This window comes from Lissotriton helveticus, chromosome 4_1 (assembly GCF_964261635.1).
Source record: "Lissotriton helveticus chromosome 4_1, aLisHel1.1, whole genome shotgun sequence".
Classification (NCBI taxonomy): domain Eukaryota; kingdom Metazoa; phylum Chordata; class Amphibia; order Caudata; family Salamandridae; genus Lissotriton; species Lissotriton helveticus.
In genome coordinates this window covers 420553353-420573936 of record NC_136063.1, presented here as the reverse complement: position 1 = coordinate 420573936, position 20584 = coordinate 420553353, and the positions used below count along the sequence as shown (strand labels likewise).

Sequence of the window (20584 nt, the reverse complement as noted above, 5' to 3'; positions counted from 1 at the left end):
ACGATCAAGTCGGTAGGCACTCGGTGTGGACGAGGCCTTTTCTCTAGGGACATTTCGATAACATCAAGTCCGTCATGCTGCGGTATTTGGGTGTACAGAGATGATACATCCATCGTGGCCATCAGATGTTTGTTTGGGTCAAATTGCCGTCCTTCCACCTTGTTAATGAAATCCATGGTGTCTCTGAGATATGATTGAACCTCCACCACCAGTCGTTTCAGGAACACATCAACGAATTGGGAGACTGGTTCAAAGACCGAATCGCACCCGGACACGATGGGCCGCCCGGGTGGTTTGGTGGCATCCTTATGCATCTGGAGTGGTACACCGCAGCTTCTCGAGGAATTCCACTGTTGGCTCAATGACCGAAGTCCAGACATCAAGTTCAGTCTTTGCTATGATGCTAAAGCCTTACCATTCTTGGACGTCGAAGTCAAGACATCACCAGACGGACTGGCATTTACCCTTTTCCAGAAAAAGACGGATAAAAACAATGCTCTCCATTTCACGAGCTACCACCCCAGGAGCCTTAAAAACAATCTGCCTTATGGGCAATTCCTGAGGGTCAGACGAAATTGCTCGAGTACGCAAGACTTTATTACCCATGGTGAAGCCCTAACGAGGAAATTGCAAGAGAGAGGATATCCTCGCAAGCTGCTCAAGCATTCCATGAAAAGGGCCAGATGGACCCCAAGGGAATACTTATTGCAAAGGAGGCAGAGATCTCCCACACAGCGAATGGTCTGTGTGTCTACGTTTGGACCTCACACTCAACCCTTGCAAAAGATTATCCGAAAAAACTGGCATCTGGTGGAGGAAATCATGCCTGAGGTGGGTTCACCACTATTCGCCCTTAAGAAGAACCGCAGCATAGGGCAGTTGATAACATCAACCCGTCCACAACCAAAGAAGGACACCCAGAGCACCATCTTTGGTACGACCCCTGTAAAAGGACACAGAAAATGTGGGACATGTTCCGTCTGTAATCTCACCATGGAAGGTTCTCTATTCTCTGATGGAAAAAGATTCTGGCGCCATGAAGATCACACCAACTGCAATACAAAAAATGCAGTATATGCCATCCAGTGTCCGTGTGACAAAGTGTATATCGGGAAGACAACACAAGAGGTTCGGCAAAGGATCATACAGCATCGCTCCCGGATCAATAATAAGGTCCTCACAGCACCGTTAGTGTCTCATTTCTTACAACATAGGCATTCGGTAAATGATCTGAAATGGACAGTGCTGTCGGTCATCAAAGGTGGACATGGTGATCCTGAGACTCGACTGTCCCAAAAAGAGGCTTACCTAATATTGAAATTTGATACATCTAACTCGGGGCTCAATGAACTGTCTGAAGTAAGCAATCTGCAATAATGACCCCCCTTTTTTGAGTCTATCGCATATTCAGTTTGTCTGTGACTGCTTTTCTGCCGAGTGCGTACAGGGCAGTTTCCCTTCCCAGCTTGAACTACCAATACCAGCATTCCTGGCAGTTAGTGACGCCCAGCCAATATGGCCGCCCACCGCTTCTAAACTAGCTACATCGGCCCGGGTCACTTGCATGACAGACGCCGGAGGTAACGCTGGGAGGAGAACGCTCGTATCACGAGTAAGTGTAAGCCCTCAAGCACGCTATTACCGCGATGCGCCTATGCCGCATGCCGCTCCATTCGCATGAGCTGTGGCGGCCATTCGCACGTTTTCCGCGCTGTACTCAAACTCGTTTCCCCTATTTTTCAACAGCGCCTTTGAAATTACCGCTGGACCATACGGCCAGACTTCCCTCCTTTGCGACCGCTCATCATTTAGACAGGTATGTCCCCCTGTCGACGAAAAGTGTAATGTTGAACTTAGTGAGTGTCTCGGCCCCACAGGTTCACATGCGGCTGTAATTCTCTCCCTTGCAGATACTCCACGTGGCACACGAATTGACCCCTTCAGTCCAGATTAATATCATGGATGCCACATAATGACTAAGGTATGCTTTTAACCAAACCATCCATTGCCCCCCATGTTGGCAGTATTTTTAATTAGTGACAGGCAATCCTTTATCATTCTCTGTGCAGAATAGGAGTACCATGTGAGGCTGGCGCCCCCCCCATACACATCTCAACCGTGAAGACTACATTCAGGTAGAAGAAACTATGAGTTCTCGAGCTTCTGAGTCCATTAGATTGTGCTTATAACCAACACTCAAACCAGATCTTATTATATTCACAGTTACGGCTATATCCAGTCCGTGTCCTGAGGAGAACCCCCAATCACCTTGTGGTTCGAAACGCGTTGACCCCGAGCCAGCGATAAAGAGGAAGAGTGCCACTAGAGACTTAAATAAAATCACACCCCTGGTCCCAAGTTGTGCAACTATATCAATATCTAATCACTGGCTCAGCAAGACTAGCAGGCAGTTTCTATGAAATGTGTTGTCCGCTGGTCTTCTGTTACAAAATCAGAAGGACTGGTGCCTATCTTTTCTAAAAAATTCACTTAGGCATCGCATTTATTTAATTTGTTTAATATCATTCTATTTCTGGTTTCATTGCAATCGTTTGTATTGATGATGTATATATTGATCACTTGTATATACTGTGCACACTGTCTTTTGAATGCATTCTTTATTGTTTGATGACTGTCTGTTTTCATGATATACAAAAGAGAAATGTAAAATATTTTTTGAATGTTGGAGGAAAGCATTTCGTGCCTATATGCCTGCTGTAGGAGAAACTTGTTAAAGAAAATAGTGATTACAGACTAAAAAAGACATACCATGTAACAACAGAAGTAAATGGGTCAGCCCTCACGGGAGGTTACAAATTAAGACAAGGAGGGACTAACAAGACTAATAAGGAATCAGAAGCCAGCATTTACAAAGGACAATGACACAAGCCAATGAAAAATATAGGTGTAGAGTGGGCAGGGCTTCAAGTCCATACTCGAATACAGCATGATTCGCAGAGCAGCTCGGGCTCGACCTGAAAAACTCCACCAAAGTGTTTTGTCCTTTATGGGTCTCACAGCTGGCTCAGCAAGGCTCACATTTTCCTTCTTATAAACAACAGGAGTTCAACTTGCGCAGCATGGGAAAAAGTAAAAGGTGTGGACATGGTCATGGTGGATGCTTGATAAGCGGGCTCTGTCATAACAGCGCTTACTCAGTAGTATGAAGTCAGGCACATGATAGAATCATGAACTTTCAAATCAGGAAGTGAGTTTTCCTAAGAGCATGCCAGCTTCTAATATAAAATATACGTAAAAATACTGAATTGAATTTTGTCTCAAAGAAAGCCAGGCTTGCAGATTGCTTTCATTGTCAAAACATATGTAGACTAACACACATTGTGGGCTTGGAAACATCTTGACCTGAATCCAAAGTAAAACTGAGCTAGTGGTATATTTTAAACAATAATTTATTTTAAAAGCCACTATATTTTTTACTTTTACCATGATGCACTGCATCTGTCAAGCTATGTTTTCCCTTTTCAATTTCTCCTCCTGTCCAGCGGTCTTTTTTCTAAATCGGCCGGCAATCTGAATTTTACTTTTTTAATCTTCTATGAACTTTTTAAAACTTATCTCTTCAGTTCTCAAGATCTGTCATCTTCACCTGTGCAATCTCTATTTGTTCATTAATTCCATTTGCTTCTCTGAAGCGTTTTGTGAAATCTAGTACTCTTCTGTTTTAATCTTCCATATTCTCCACACTGATCCTCTTTTCATTTTCTTTGTTTAGTATATTAATTTCTTAGCACATTTGCATCTCTTTTCTCTCTTGTAATGCATCATACTTCACCCAGGTGCATTTCTTCTATCAGTGTTCTTTCAGTTCCCCTCCCACGTTGTACCAGATTTTTTTGTTTTTTATGCTTTTATGTTGTTTGTAATCGTTGGATAAATGTGCTTTAGATTAACCCCGGGCGGAGCTTGCGGAGTTGGGGGCAAACTCTGTGGAACTCCACGAAGCTCTGCTCCACCACCCGCCTCCACCCCGTATAAATTAAAATAACGTACAACAGAATTTACAAAGGATAAAAGTAACCTACCTTATTGCAGGCGTTTCCAGGCTGCCTTCCTCCTCCTCCTCATGTACATCTTGCACAAACTGCGCATGCGCAGTTCGTGCAAGATGCACGCGAGAAGGAGGAGGGCAGCCCGGGGTCGCCGCAATAAGGTAAGTTACTCTTGTTCCTTTTAAATTATGTTGTACGTTATTTTAATTTATACGGGGTGGAGGCGGGGACCCGATTTAGCCGGAGTTTATTTCCCTTCTCAGCGGAGCGCATAGTGGGGAAATCTCCGCAGACTCCACTGGCGGAGTGGAGTTCTCCGCCCGCGCCTACTTTAGACGTGTGTAAATTCTAAAAATGCATTAAAAAAACTCTAAACAGTAAAAACTCAGTTCAGCATCATGTGCACTGTAGCAGCAGTATGCTCTCTATATTTCTGTCTTGGTCTCTTTTACTCACTCTGCTTCACAAGCATCACCTCTTTCTCTCTCACTCATTCTTAATCCCTTTTCTCTTAATAATTAAAGCAGTCTGGACACCTTAAACCAGGCAGCTTCGACTGATGGCTGCTCCCATCTTCTTCATTCTTCCATCCTTTGCATTTTTTCTACCTGCAAACTTCCCCGTTCGGGAACTACTACTCCTAAGTTAAACGGTGTCACAGTGTATGTTCTTTCTACCTCTAAACGTGCAAATATGTATGGTAAAATTGGTTAACCTCAGTTGGCTTATTTACATTTCCTGTAAAGCCATTGTAAATTGACATAGGAGGTGGACCAGTGGTCCATACGTAAGATAAGGCTCCCAGTTTTCCGTTTTTACTGATTTTTACAGATAAATACAGACAGAAAACAATGTGTTTCCTGTGTGTATTTATTTTTAAAAGCAGAAAAATACAGAAAATTATGCTTCTTCTGGGTGACTCTCCATGCTGTCTTTCATGCTTTCCAAGACAACAGCTGAGCAGATAGCACAGAATGGAAAGTTAGAAAAGAGGTTCAGATTTCCCTGAATACAGGCATGTGTTAGTGTATATTTGTGTTATAATACTGATATTTAACTGTGAGTGTAAGGTTTGGCTATATTTGGCTGCTTAATTTGCTAACAGGCGACGGGCAGCATAGTATGAGTGCATGTTTAGCAGTTAAATAGATCTGGAAATATACTGTGCTAGGACTCTATTTATTCTCAAAAACACAAAACAAATATGGATAATTACCAATAAGATGGTCAAAAAAGAAATATGGATAAATACAGACATGAATGTTAAAACAGTAAATACAATAAAACCGGGAGCCCTATCCATAAGTTAAATGTTGTGTGGCAGTTTGTATTTACACCACCCATGTATATGACAAAAATGTATGATCCCCAGTTCCTACCCATATGCTCTTGCAGGGCTGCAAGTTGTGCTATGGACGGGCAGCAGATTAAAAGCTCTGGTGACCCATGACTGAGAGAAGTGCCCTTGCCACATAGGAAAAGCTTTTTTTATATATTCAATCAATCAGTCAATTAGGGAATTGTGAAGCGTGCTACTCACCCTAGAGGGTCTCAAGGCGCTGGAGGGGGGAGGGGGGCTGGGGTAGCAGCTCCGCGTCAGCCGAAGAGCCAGGTCTTGAGGCTCTTCCTGAAGGTGTGCAGAGTAGGGGGAGTGTCTGATGTTGACCGGGAGCTCGTTCCAGGCCTTAGCCGCAACGTTGGAGAAAGCTCTTCCACCCACTCTGCTTCTACGGATGCGCGGGGTTTCTGCTAGGGCGAGGTATTCGGAGCAGAGGTTTCTTTTGGGTACGTGGAAGGAGATTCTTTCATTGAGGTATTTGGGTCCAGTGTTGTGGAGACATTTGTAGGCGTGGGTGAGTAGTTTGAAGGTTACTCTCTTCTCGACAGGGAGCCAGTGGAGGTCTTGCAGGTGGTGGGTGATGTGCTCATGTCATGGGATGCCGAGGACAAGTCTAGCCGTGGTGTTCTGGATGGTCTGGAGTTTCCGTCTTAGGGATTTGTTTATTCCAGCGTAGAGGGTGTTTCCCTAGTGCACACTGCTTGTTATGAGTGCGCAGGTGAAGGTCTTTCTGGCTTCGGGAGGATCCACTTGAAGGTCTTGCGAAGTATGCGGAGGGTGTTGAAGCAGGTGGAGGCGACGGCCTTGATCTGGCGGGTCATGGTGAGGGAGGAGTCGAGTATGATGCCGAGGTTCTGGGCATGGTCTGTGGGATGGTTTGGGTTGCAGAGAGCGGTGGGACACCAGGTGTTGTCACAAGCTGAGGGGGTGAGTACAAGGACGAGGATTTCTGTCTTCTCCGAGTTGAGCTTCAGACAGCTGCTGCTCATCCAGGCTGCAACGTCTTGCATTCCTTCCTATATACTTTAGATAAGTTGTCCTTTAAATGCAAATCCACAGAGATGCATGCTTAATATAAAAAAAAGTGGCATGCAATGCTTTGAGAGTAGTATGCCATCACAGTGAACAGCTGTCCAAACGTTGTTTTCATTGTGTAGCTAAAGACTGTGATTTTGAAGAACAGGCCTAACAATAAATATAAGAATTATTCTGTAACTCTGCTTGGAAAAATGCTAATGCGATGAATACAAGTTATTCTTTACTTAGCTTCAAAATTCTAATGGTGAAAGTTTTTTGACAACTTTAACTTAAAAATAACTGTAAGAAAATGTACTTTAAGCTGGCTGAGAGAAACTAAATTAGGACCAGCTCGCCTCTTAGCCATTCTCCAAGGTCCCATACACATCCTTGGCTGTTAATGACCCTGGACCTGGAAGCCAGTGGTGTGGTCTCTGGGTCTAGTAAGAAAGGGGTATTGTCAGCCACCTTAGAGGGGAACACGAGCAGTTGACAGATCAGGCAGCGCAAACAGCTCTTCCTTTGAGTTGGAGATTAAAAGTTAGGGCTGGTAAGAGGTCCTTCTGTCATTCCCACACTTTCTGGCTAAACCCTAGCAGGTGGGAAAACCAGTAATAACACTACCAGAGGGAAGAACACCTCATCCCAATAGGGGACTGGAAAAGGGATGGACCAGAGCTCTTCCGGGTGGAGGATGACAGAGAACCATCTTGTTTTGGACTTATTGGGAATGTTTGCAGTAAATCAACAGCGGACGTGCAGCAGGAGAAGGTGGGGAATTGGCAAGAAAATAGTTAGGAACTACTTCTCCAAACACTTGCTAGAGCACAGTATAAGGTTGGCACCTGGTCATCACCTCCTCAGAACATTCTGGACCTGAAAAGATAACATCTGTAAAGAAGGTGGTTTTGCCTGACTGTTGGAAGGAGAATACCCAAGAACTCCTGATACCCGATGGCACCCTTGGATTGGACCGGCTCTCCAAGGGTCAAATGTGGTTAACCTTCTTTTCGCCTGCTCCAGAGACACAAAAAGCAGAATGACCCCTGACCACAATGGAAAAAGTGAGAATGCATAGACTGGACAGCTGCTTAAGACAGAGTAGATGATCAGCTGTTTGTGATCTTAGCTGGTTCCAAGAACGGCAGAGCAGGGACCAAGTGCACGAACATTTGTTGGGTTACTCTTTGTATAAGGGTGTGTTATGCTATGGCCAAGAATTACTCTCTCGCTGGCATTTGTGTCCACACTACAAAGGTCATTGTAGACTTTACTTCTCATTCCAGGGACATTCCAGTAGCAGATATCTTCACATACCTTTGAAAGCGTTACTGGTTCCCGGCTCAGACTTGCAGTGAAGGATAATTTGCCACGGCCGTATCACATGACTTCTTGGTTAATCAGCATAACTCAATACAATCCCCAGAGAGCATTACTTAGGGACTCCCTCATAAGGTGAAGTATCTGTGAAAAGAACGATACATCTATAGAAAGTTACATTTGATAACAGTATTTCTGCTGGATAGCATCCTATCCTGCAGATTCCTCGCCACTGCCCTTCTCCCCTTGTTGAGTTAGTGTCATAGTTAATAAGTTCTCATGGCATGCAAATTCATTTAATGCTGTGATTATTGCTGTCATTGCTGCTCTCTCTGTTGCCTTCCATACAACTCTTTGAGACACAGAATAAACTGTAGGAACTGACTCTAACACACAAAGTGTTCCCCATATATGTTAAGATCAGCTATTGCAATGGAGAAAAAAGTGTTTCTATCCAGTCTGGCATCTGGGAATATGCATAACGTGAGGAAAATGCAGGAAGATATAGTATACTTCAGAAATAGTGATCCCAAAGGTAATTAACTTCATTAGGTATGAATATCATGTGCCAGAATAATCATTTAAAGTTTTGCAAATGCTTGAAAACATGGTTATTTCAATAACTTTGAGGAAGGACAGCCTTTTGACGGTAAGAGATGCGTTTCATAAATCCCATCATCCGGGTGTACCCATCATTGATTAAATAGGTGCAGAAGTACCGGGTTAGAGTGCTATGAGAACCCACTGGATCCCAATTATGACTACTCTTTAATACACAAATGAACAAAATAGAACTAAATTCCTTGTTTTTAATATGGACCATGACACCCTTGCTACGCTCCAGTCCAGTGCGCTTCAGTCTGCATTAGACAAGGAACAAAATCAAGAGGTTGCAACCCACAGGTGGCATGGTGGTAATTCAGAGTGTTCCTGAGGCTGATCCCTCAGAGCTTAGAATGGACTCTTCATGTCATGTCTGAGGGCTGCGATCAAATGCATTTCATGGGGGTCTCGCCTGATGGTGTTTACAACAATCCCAGCTGGATTCTCCTGCACCGTGTAAAATCAAAAGCCTTAAAAGACCATGCCTAGTGGTAATTTCTGATACTCTGAAACAGCTTTCACTGTACCATTGCAGATGCTATGCAACAACCTGTTATCTGCAAATGCCCTGAGAGTCAGTGCACTGATTAAAATACCAAAGCAGGCCATTGTGCAAACCTCAGGTCAATTAGTTTAACCAGAGAAGAAGAAAACGACAGCGCTTACTTCATGGACATATCATTCCTGTGTGGTGGCTGGCATGTGTGTTGACTCGACATATGGAGGAAACTACGAGGAGTGAGTCTATTTGAAGAATCTGCAGTAATTCCTTCGCTTTAACACGAGTGTGCTCAGTATTGGCACGCGCACACGTTGCTACCAATATTGAAATCGGATCCCTGAAACAGTGAGGATGTTGCCATGGAAAAATGAAGTAACACGCGGCACAGCTGTGATGCATTAATGAATAGGATATTTTTTTTAAAGATCATTTGTGTTTGGTGTGGCTCCGAGGGTCCCTTCCAGATGGTTTCCATGAACAAGATCTGACCCCCGGCTTGAGGACTTCTTACTGGCAGATTACTACATTTTCTTTCCCTTGGATTGTCAGATCTTTACATTAATGCAAGATTTACTGTTCCGAATTTCTTTCAATTCCATAAATCACTCAGCAATGGGCATTAAACCTACTCTTTAGGAAATGCTCTCTAGTAGTTCTCAAAGAGTGCCACATGATTGATCTACTCGTTTTCGGAGAAGTAATAAATGTAACTTTTATTGCAGTCATTTGAACATGTTTGCATTAGAAATATGCGAAAGCCATCTGTCATGCACGACAAGTGACACATGCGTGGCTCGTTAATCTCTTGTTAATAAAGCTTGTGTAAATGCTGCTTGGTTCATATTTCATTGTACAAACGAAAGGATATTTTTCCTTTCATTTTCGCCAGTTTAGTCTTTTCCATTTTGGGTTTGTTCAGCATAATTTTCTTATTTACAGCCTGATCCAATGATAAAGAATGGTGTTAGATCATCAAGGATGACACTTTATGAGGGCTTGACATGCAGATCATCAGTGTTAGCTGAGTCAATCCACAAATGAATTTGGTAGTTGTCTTTATCACAAGCTCCTGGCATGAGAATCAAATTGATGTCAAAGGACAGTTTTTACTCAAGGTTTACAATACAAAGTTCTGAATAATCGCTGTTTCATGGTTTCTTTGCTGTTTAAGCTTGATGGATTGACCTATGACCCTTCTAGTGACCCGGGCACTCTCCTGTATGTGGGTTGTAACAGTGGTGACAGAAGTGATGGGGAGATTAATCTCTGCAGTGTTTTTGATAACTCAGAACTCACTATATCTGCTACAATACTAGCCTATTCCTCGTCCAGAGAAATATATACTGCATCACTGGATCAATAAACAAATTCAACATAAACATATTTAGCTTCATTGTATTACTCATGCAGCACTACATTGAGAAACAAACAGAGATCTCATGTAACGTTGTATTTATTTTTCCAAAATTTCACATATATTTTCCTGTAATCAGTTCTTGTCAGTTTCTCTAGACACAGTTGCGCTTGAATGTAGAAGTAAAATATTGTGTTGAAAGTGGAGCTAACATTAGGAATTAATCAAGTAGGATTAATGTGGCCAGTTAGAAAATCCATTTTCTTTAGTTTTGTTGAACTTTGGCATCGTCTACAGTGCTCACGCATCATGCTTTTGACAGGTATTTTGTATGTCATGTTTTCTTAGGCTAACTGCTTGAGTATGTTTTTTGTCCACGAATTGTTTCATTTGAAATGAATCCAGCAATATGGAAATGTGAGGTGATCCTGCTGAAAACCAATCTTAGTTGTGTACACTTTACAGATTCCCTCATCGCGCATTTTCACCTTTTGTAACTTAATCTGTATTCAAATGTTCCTTCTATTCAGCATTGGAGCCAATTGGTGTATTATTTCCCCATAGGCGCCCCAGGTATGTACCCAGAGGCGCTCTCCTGGCCACGGATACTAATGAGTGCCTACGGACCATGGGGAAAGAAGGCTTGGAGAGATTAGGAGGTGTCACAGTGTAATTTAAGGAGACTTGCCAAAACAGGAGACCCGCTGGAGATTGCAAGCTGTCTTCAGTGAGACGCTCAGTGATATTTGTAACACAGAAGTGTCTGTAACTAATGGACTGGTAATGAAAAGATGCAAGATGGTGTTAGACCTTCATCTACGACCACATTTACCAATTAAACCATTGAAACCATTACCACAATTGTCGTGGGTATTATATGTGAACAAGTTCCAAGCCATTAACCAGTGTGCCAAAGAGAACTAAAATATCTTGTTAACTTGGCTTTTAAACCAATAGTTATTGTGGGCCATTACGTGGTGGCCATTAAATGGTCTGTAACATCAGATTGATCTAGGCGAACCAGGAGTTAATACAAACAGAACTGAAGGGAAACCCTGGAATCCGAACTACTAGGCACCAAAGCGAAGACTGTATCAAAACGAATACTGTCTTGATCTAGTCAAGTGGCAGGCCAACCAAACGGCATCAAAGCAGCGACAATCAGTTCTAGCAGTTGGCCAACCAATTAAGATGACAAGCTACCCAGAAGTTGGAAAGTAAATCTGTTAAACCATTAACAATTGGATTCTGATCAAGATAACTTTATTAAGTAGACCTTTAAGAAAAAACAGAAATGAAAAATAAAGGACAGAAAAAGAAGAGCTCCCCTGCATAATAAAGATGTATGACATTTACAGAAACACAGGAAAGTAATTCAGGGACAAGTATGAACAAATACACCACCATGGTAAACAATAATGGATACCGCGACTAGGAGAGTTCGGGTTGCAGACATTGCAGGTCAGAGGGAAATCAGGAAATTTACCACAATATGGTTCAGTCCACAACCGGAGGTAGCAGACCAAGTACAAGAGAACCACTAACTTACCAAAACCACTGGGAGAGAGCAATTATAGAACGGAATAGCCCATTAAAGTAGTAACAGTGCGAATATGGATTTACTTCCACGATGACCCAAACAAACACCATCAAATCCCCATGTAAGAAAACACCGGGTATGCTATTGTGTCACTGGTAAAGTTGAGAATGAAAAGCAGCAATTGCCTGACACTCTACCCCTGCCAAATGATGAATCTAGAGAGCGTGCATTAAAAGTATCACAACTCAGGTAATAATGAAGAACCCTTCCATCAAACAATTGATCTCATCAAAACAAAAGTATTAGCAGCAAATCTGGTTAACCTGGTGGGTTTCTACCACACCATCTGGACACATCCTAAACTACAAAGCTTCTGGAATGGGATGAACACACTGAAATAGATAACTAACTATTGATATAGATAATGAAGAATGAGGGATGCTTCTGGGTATCTTTGGGGAGCTGATCCGATCCAAATATGTGAAACATATCTGTGATCTGGCGTTGGTGGTGGAAAGATGAGATGTGGGTAGGAAATGAGAGGAAGGTGAGCCACCACAGGTGGTGAGTGGGAGGCCAACTTTGACTGGTGCATACTGGCAGAGAAATATTTTACCAGGCCTCGGACTGCCTCAAGACGTTTGAAAAAGTGCCGGGCTCTGCAAATGTTATTATGGATTGTCATGGGGGATGTTGGGTTGGTGGCGGGGCAAGGTGCTCCAGAGGTCCTGCATGTCCAACACTAGGAATCAAGTGCAATTTGCATTGAACTCTACAGGCAGGATTTGGTGGAACCACTCTCATTATTGCGAGCTTTGTAAGACCACAATCGCAGAATTCATACTCTTATCATATGACATTGAAAGTATTTGATGTGTGACTCAAGAAATATGCTTCTCCAAAAAAGTATTTTCTGACCATATTATTGTTGCAATAAAACCATTTTTTTAATTCAACTGGTTTGTGATTGGATAGAAAACCAGGTTCAGACATAAAATATTTGGGGGCTTTATTATTCATTAAGCCTGGTTGATCTGTTTCCTAAAATCCTAAGTCAATAGAGCCACTGGTGTAACCAAAAATGGCAACTGTGACCCAGGCCCAACCTACTTGCTTTAGATGCTTAATCACTCATCCAAAGATAGACCAATCAGCCTAAAGTCTTAAAGAACCTATATGTTCCCCCTGACTAGAAACCTTTCAGTGCATAGAGGAAATTAAGTAAACCTAGATTAACAAGCAGGGAAAGATGAAACACCACAAAAGGGCTCACAACTGTAAGGAGACATAGACAATGAACACAAGTAGAATACAAGGTAAAGAGGGACCTTTTGTTTGAGACTCAAGTAACAGCTGGTAGAATACTAAAGCCTTGATGCTCAACTAATACGAATACAAAAGGAGATGCAAGTTGTGAAAAGGAACTTTAGGAGGCAGTTAAAAATTCGAAAAGCATTCACAATAAAGATATTCTCCCTCTGAAAAATGCTCAAACAAGCTGTGCAACAGAAAACCAAAGCAAAATAGATTTCAAGAAAAACAACCTGGAGTAATTCTTACTGTTCAGAGGTAATCAGAAATTGCAAACGATCAGCAATGGAGATGTTGCCAGATTACAGCAACACCAGCACTTTGGTTCTGGTAGGGTAGCCCATGTCTGAGTGAGATGACAAGGAATCAAATCCACTACATCACAAAGGAAGCAGAACATTTTACAATGGCAATTATTATCAGAAAGAAGACTGCAGTGCCAAAAAGTAGTGACTAGCCACCAGCATCAGGAAAGGAAATTAAGTAAAAAATACAATCTTTCATGGCAACCCAGTTTCCACTGCATGCCATTTTTAGCTGCAAAGTCAACCTTTAAATATAGGAAAGAATCAAAAAGCGTCTGCCACCTAGGTAAAAGAAAATCGCCCTCAGTAGTATAGCTTAAGCAAGAAGTATGGATGGGAACCTAACAAAACTAATACAAGTAAGATCAGGACAAAGTGGATATGATATGCACATGAAATTCCTAATGTCAGCCCAATACCCACCAAAAACCTCGGCCCAGCAGACTGAAGACATTTCTGTATAGTTGGACCCCAAAAGGTATCCCAATGAAATCATTGACATCCATGAAAAATGTATTTCTTCAGTGGCTGCTAAAAGGGCTTGGAAAGGGCACACTCTGCAGAAAACATCTCATATACATCAAATGCTTATTAATGTGAAACTAAGATTCAAATTTGTACTTCATTGGTATAAGTACAAATGAAAGTTTCCCGGTCAACTTCATAAGAAAACACACTTTTCACTAATCTGTTCATATAACTAAAAATTATCCTACCAGTGCACCAAAATCTACTGTCAGTTTTTCTGCAGATAAGACAACTGATTTAATTAAGAAAAGACTTGTCCAAAACAGATTCATAGCATAAAAATCCTTACTCTGTGGGCGTGGCCAAATGCCAAAGATCCACAAACTGATCCGGCTCCCACGCTGATCAACTTCTAAATCTGATACCATCCTTAAGGAATGCACCCCCCTCATTCCCCTGGATCTAGTATGTGCCACCAACGCAGTAGAGGAATCAGAAACCTACAGTGAGCTAGTGAGCCCAACAAGGAGAAGCGCAGCATCACCTTGACCACATCGCGTGGTGCTGAGTAGCCCAGGCACTGAGTACTGCGCCCCGCCTCAGAAGACCGCTGCTGATATCGAAGGCAGAACAGAGGCTCTACTGAGGCTGTCCTGCTTCTGCTCCAGCCATAAATCAGAGGTGAGGGGCCAGAGATGAGTGGGGGCCCGCTCCGAGGCCTGGGCATGCATGAGGGCCAGATGGGACACTGTTACTGGGCCCGCGGGGCCAAAGAAAGCAGGCGCTCCCATGTGGTGAGGCAGCGGAACCACACGGATGCAGTGCTGGAGGCCCTGCGAGCCGCCCGAGGTCAGATCTTGAGATTAGTGGGCCGCAGCCTGTATAGTAGAGTAACCTGTTCAACGTCAGCCCAGGAGTGGAAGAGCACATTGTATGCTGAGGGCAGCAGGCCCACTGCAAGGACCAGGCAATAAATTAAGCGCCACCTGCTGAACTGGAAGCAGACAAAAAGAGAAGCGAGGCAATCACCAGCAACCATAGAGCAGCAAGAGAGCCCCCCACCCCGATAGGTGAGAAGGGATATGTAGGCTGGAGATGCCAAGGAGCAGGGGCCACACGACTACTGATTACCCTCCTCGGAGAAGGTGGGAAGATGGCAATCAGAGGTCCCTCCCTAACGCAAGCTCGTAGAGGGGTCTGTGTGCCAACTGCTTGTGCTGCCTCGCTTGACTGCAGAAAACAGAGGGCGGGCGGCTGGTAGTTTTCTGCATCTTTCAAGTGACATTTTTACATACACCACCATGGGAAAAGAAATCTCAAGGCGAAGGGAAACAAAGTACCATAGTTAAATATGCCAGGTGACCCCATCACCCAATGAGGCCAAATCTGGAGGCGTTTTGCCCAAACATGTGGTGGGAGGAGTAAAATAGGTGCATTGAAGACAGCTGTTATGTCAGGACTACTGGGCAGCGGTGGAGAGGATCACTGAGGCTGAGGATCGAGTGTCAGGACTAGAAGACAGTGTGAACACTATGCAACAGACGATCTCTAGGCTGAAGGCAACCACCAGCAAACTAGTGGTGAGGGTGGAAGATGCGAAAGGACAAACCCGGAGGAACAAACTCAGGTTTGTGGGTTTTCCAGAGGGATACGAAGACCTCTCCCCGAAACACTTTCTTGAAAACAACTTCTCTCACCAGACATGCCTTCCTCTTGTTTCATTGTGGAACGTGTCTACACTGAGCTTGTGCGCAAGCCACCATTGGGAGCCCTGGATCAGCTCATGATAGCTCGACTATTCCCCTATCGCGTTAGGGATGTGATTTTCCACTTTGACCACTCTCGAGACTCAGTAATGTTTGAGTCCCATAGGATTGTGGTGTTGTCAAATTATACAAGATTGGTGCATCGACATAGACAATCGTTCAGGAAGCAAATAAGAAGCTGCACAGTCTCAATATTTGCTATATTTAAGGTCATCTAGCAGTCCCACACCTTGTTCTTCAAAGCCCTTGAGGAAGTATGGGCATAGCTGGAAGAAAGGAGGTAATTTGCCTGTACTGCTGAGTGGGTCACCACTGTCAACGACAGAGACCCGGAGACGGATTTGGGAAGCTTGTTCATCCCCGCTACGATCCGAATTGGTACGGTGACATCTTGCCACTTTGTGATACAGAGAAGCACTCACCAGGGCTGTTCTCTTGTCACCCTTGTTGTTTGCAATTGCCAGAGAGCAGCTGGTGGTGTGGCTTCGAAATGGTCGCCCAGATGAAAGACTTTGAGTGGGAGGGTGGGGTGTTGGACAGGGGTTGCCCTTCATGCCGATGACGTACATATTTTCCTTACTGACCATGATATGTTGAGTCCACGTGTGCTACTAATGCTTAAACCTTTAGAGAATGTCAGGACTTCTATTTAAAACATCCAAGTATTCCCTCTTCCTGATAAACGTGTCACCCCAAGACTGTGCCTTGGCCGCGAATCTGCAAATTGAAGGCAATAGCTTTAAACACCCAAGGTTTTTTGTCACCACAAGCACCGCCATTGCTTCGGACTGTAACATCCACCCCTTGTTGGATAGACTGATGGCAGATATCCAAGTGTGTTTGAACCTGTCCCTCTCTGTGATAGGCAGATCGGCCATATTTAAGATGGTGTTCATACCACATATTTTGCACCAGTGACTAAACTTCCACTTTGAGATACCACGCACATTTTCTGACAAACTTTCATCAAAGATCTCCCTCACTGAATCACCTACGGTATAGTCCTGGCCTCCTCCCAATGACCTAATGACAGATTTACAGCCCTGAATAAGGTGCTAGTTCACTATTAGAGGATGCTTTGACAATCGCGGGATCGCCAATGATGAAACCGGACATCCGTGGGGTGTGTGAGGGTATCCCGAGCAGGTTTTACACACTGTTATTAATGGATGAGTAGTGTGGCCAGCCAATTGATACACACTTGTGTTGAGGAAATTCCTACACAATAAGGTGTGAAAGTCCAATGGTGGGGGTTGAACAATAGGGGTGTGTTTGTTTTTTGTGGTTGTTGAATTGTCAACAGACCTTTTCTTTGGCGTTCCACATCCTGACCAGTCTAATGTGGAGCCTGTCCTTCCTTATAGTGACTGTCTTTTTGATGTCCTGTTGTGTGCTTGGGCTAAGTCGGAGACAGGGCTCCCTGTGGATCGCTCTATTTCTCACAGGCATAGCCCGACCCAGGAGAATCCTTTCTGTCTCCTTGGATATCCATCTAATCAGAGCTTTGTGGTACAGGCTGCTTTAGCCACCCAAAATATTGATTATATCCCTCCTGCTCCTCCGGATCGAGAGGCTAGGAAATTTGACACTTGTTATTGGTGTATTTTCTCTTCTTTTAGCTCTGCCATGCCATCTCTGAATACTTATTGTGTCCTCGCCTGCTTCTCCCGCACCTTGTGGGACTCAGTGGGACACTCTTGCCCCCCCCCTTCCGGAGGAAGCCCAGAATGCTCTTGTTTTACTGGTTCGAACTAGGCAACAAGCTGCCATACATGGCCTCCGTTGTGGTCTGGATACCATTGATTATGTTGGCTGGGCTATGGCCTTTTCCATAGCCCTACGACTGCGTGCATGGTTGTGTACTTCTAGGTTTTTGGAGGCTGTGCAAACTACTTTGATTGACATGCCTTCTAATGGCGCCTGCCTTTTTGGTGTGCATGCTGACTCTGCTTTACACCTGTTGAGAGATAGTCATGGTAGTGCTGAGTCTTAACTCTGTTGTTGTACTAGATTGTTGGGATACATTTTTCTCCATTGTTTCAGCTCTTATCGGCCTTCATAGGGTGGAGTGCTTCTCTCCCTTCTAGGGTTACACCTGGTGTGGTGTTCCTACTTGCAGGTGATTTTGTTCTAATTATTCTGTCAGTGACAGATTTAGTTTCCAGCCCTCTGGAACATATCTTACTTTGCGACCTCTTGAAGGACTGTTCTTACAGCTTCCTTTTGCCGCTTTATTTTTTTCTATCTATCAGAGTACTTACTCTGTCAGGTATTGTTACGTTGTGAAGATGCACTATAGCCATGTTCCCTGTTTTTTAGGGACCTTATTTTGTATGCCTTAGGGGCATCTTGTGAGCTACGTATACATTTAGTAACCCTTATAGGGACTTTGACTTCATCTTTTCTCTTCTCCTTATGTCCGATAATCATACCATGGGCAGGCAGACTCTGGGCCTGGGTCTTTTTTCTACTTTATTGTGCACCTCCTGCTCTTAACCTTCAGCAGTTTGGTGTTCTTTGTGTCTGTTTTTACCCTTTAGATGTTCCTACCTACCTAATTGGGTCACAGCCTCTACTGTTGCTTCCTGTGGGGGTTATAAATATCTGCCATCTCACCCCAGGGTGGCTGTTATGTCTGCTGTTCCTTTCAGTTCGGTTCCCTTGGGACCCCACCCATTTGGTTGTTGTATCCATGTCTTGGTAGCCTTTTTTCAACAGGAGTCTAGGTTTTCTTTTCATGCGCTAGTCTGGCGAGACATTTAGTGAGTGCTCAAAAAATTTTACCATGGCCAACCTGGCCAGCCTAGAGCTAAGGTGCATGTGCACGGGCGCGCGCTTAGGAGCCGAAGCGCCAAATGGCAAACCTCGTCATACTCATTAAGCGCCCGAGATCACTTTCGCCCGCGATCACTTTAGCAGCGCCCCTTTGATGTTCTCGTTCAAAGATCAAATATCAAAGTACATGTTGTGTTAATGCTTTGCTGCGTCCGTTTGACTTACAATGTGCTTTCTCTTTCCACCAACTCGATGTTTGTGTTCTTTTATTTTGAGATGCTTTTTGTATTACTGTCACACACACAACCACACATACAACCACACGCACAACCGCACGCACAACCACATGCACAACCACACGCACAAACACAGAACCACACACACACAACCACACACACACAACCACACACACAACCACACACACAGCCACACACACAGCTACACACACACAACAACCACACACAAAAACCACACACACAACCACACACACAACCACACACACAACCACACACACAACCACACACAGAAACAACCACACACAGCCACCCACACACAACCACACACACAACCACACACACACACACAACCACACACTGCCACACAAACATACAACCACACACACAACCCCCACACAAAACCACACGCACAACCACACACACAACCACACAACCACACACACAGAGCCGCACACACACACAACCACACACATACACACAACCACACACATACACACAACCACACACATACACACAAACATACACACAACCACACACACAACCCTACACACAACCACACACACACAACCACACACAACTACACACACAACCACAACCACATGCACAACCACACAAACACACACAATCACACCCAACCACACAACCACACACACACAACCACACACACACAACCACACGCACAATCACACACACAGCCACACAAACACACAACCACACACACACAACCACAGGTACAACTACCCACACAACCACACACACACAACCACACCCACACCTACACATACACAACCACACACAACCATACTCAATCACACACACAAACACGCACACAACCACACACAACCACACACACAATCCCACGCACAACCACACACACAACCACACACTCAACCACACACACAACCACACACACACACACACACACACAACCACACACACAACCACACACAACCACACACAACCGCACACACAACCGCACACACACAACCACACACACACACACACACAAACACACACACACAAACACACACAACCACACACACATACAACCACACACACACGCAACCCCCCACACACACACATCCACACACACACAACCACACACACACAACCACACACACACAACCACACACACGCACAGCCACAATCACCCACACAACCACCAACACAACCACAACCACACACAACCACACACACACCCACCACACACACACAACCACACACACCACACACACACAACCACACACAACCACACGCACACACAACCACACACACACACATACAACCACACACACAACCACACGCACACACATACAACCACACACACAACCACACAAACACCACAACCACACACACACCACAACCACACACAACCATAACCACATGCACAACCACATGCACAACCACACGCACAACCACACGCACAACCACACATACAACCACACACACAACCACACCCCCAAACACACACAACCACACACAACCACACACACACACACAACCACACCCCCACAACCACACATACAACCACACATACAACCACACACACAGCCACACACACAGCCACACACACACACACACACACACACACACACACACAACCACACAATCACACACACAATCACACACACAACCACACACACACACACAACCACAACCACACACAACCACACATATAACCACACACACAACCACACACACAACCACACACACAACCACACACACACACCACAACCACACACACCACAACCACACACACCACAACCACAACCACACACACAACCACACATATACAGCCACACACACAACCACACACACAGCCACGCATACAAACACACACAACCACACACACACAACCATACACACAATCACAACCACACCCACAACCACACACAACCACACACAACCACAACCACACCCACAACCACACACAACCACACACACAACCACACACAACCACACACACAACCACACACACATCACAACCACACACACATCACAACCACACACACACCACAACCACACACACACCACAACC

General features: G+C 44.3%; 1 protein-coding gene across 6 annotated transcripts in view; it reads left to right on the top strand.

Moving 5' to 3' along the window:
* VPS13B (vacuolar protein sorting 13 homolog B) overlaps positions 1 to 20584 on the top strand; it is a 3181000-nt gene that overhangs the window by 1496183 nt on the left and 1664233 nt on the right. The window lies entirely within an intron of this gene.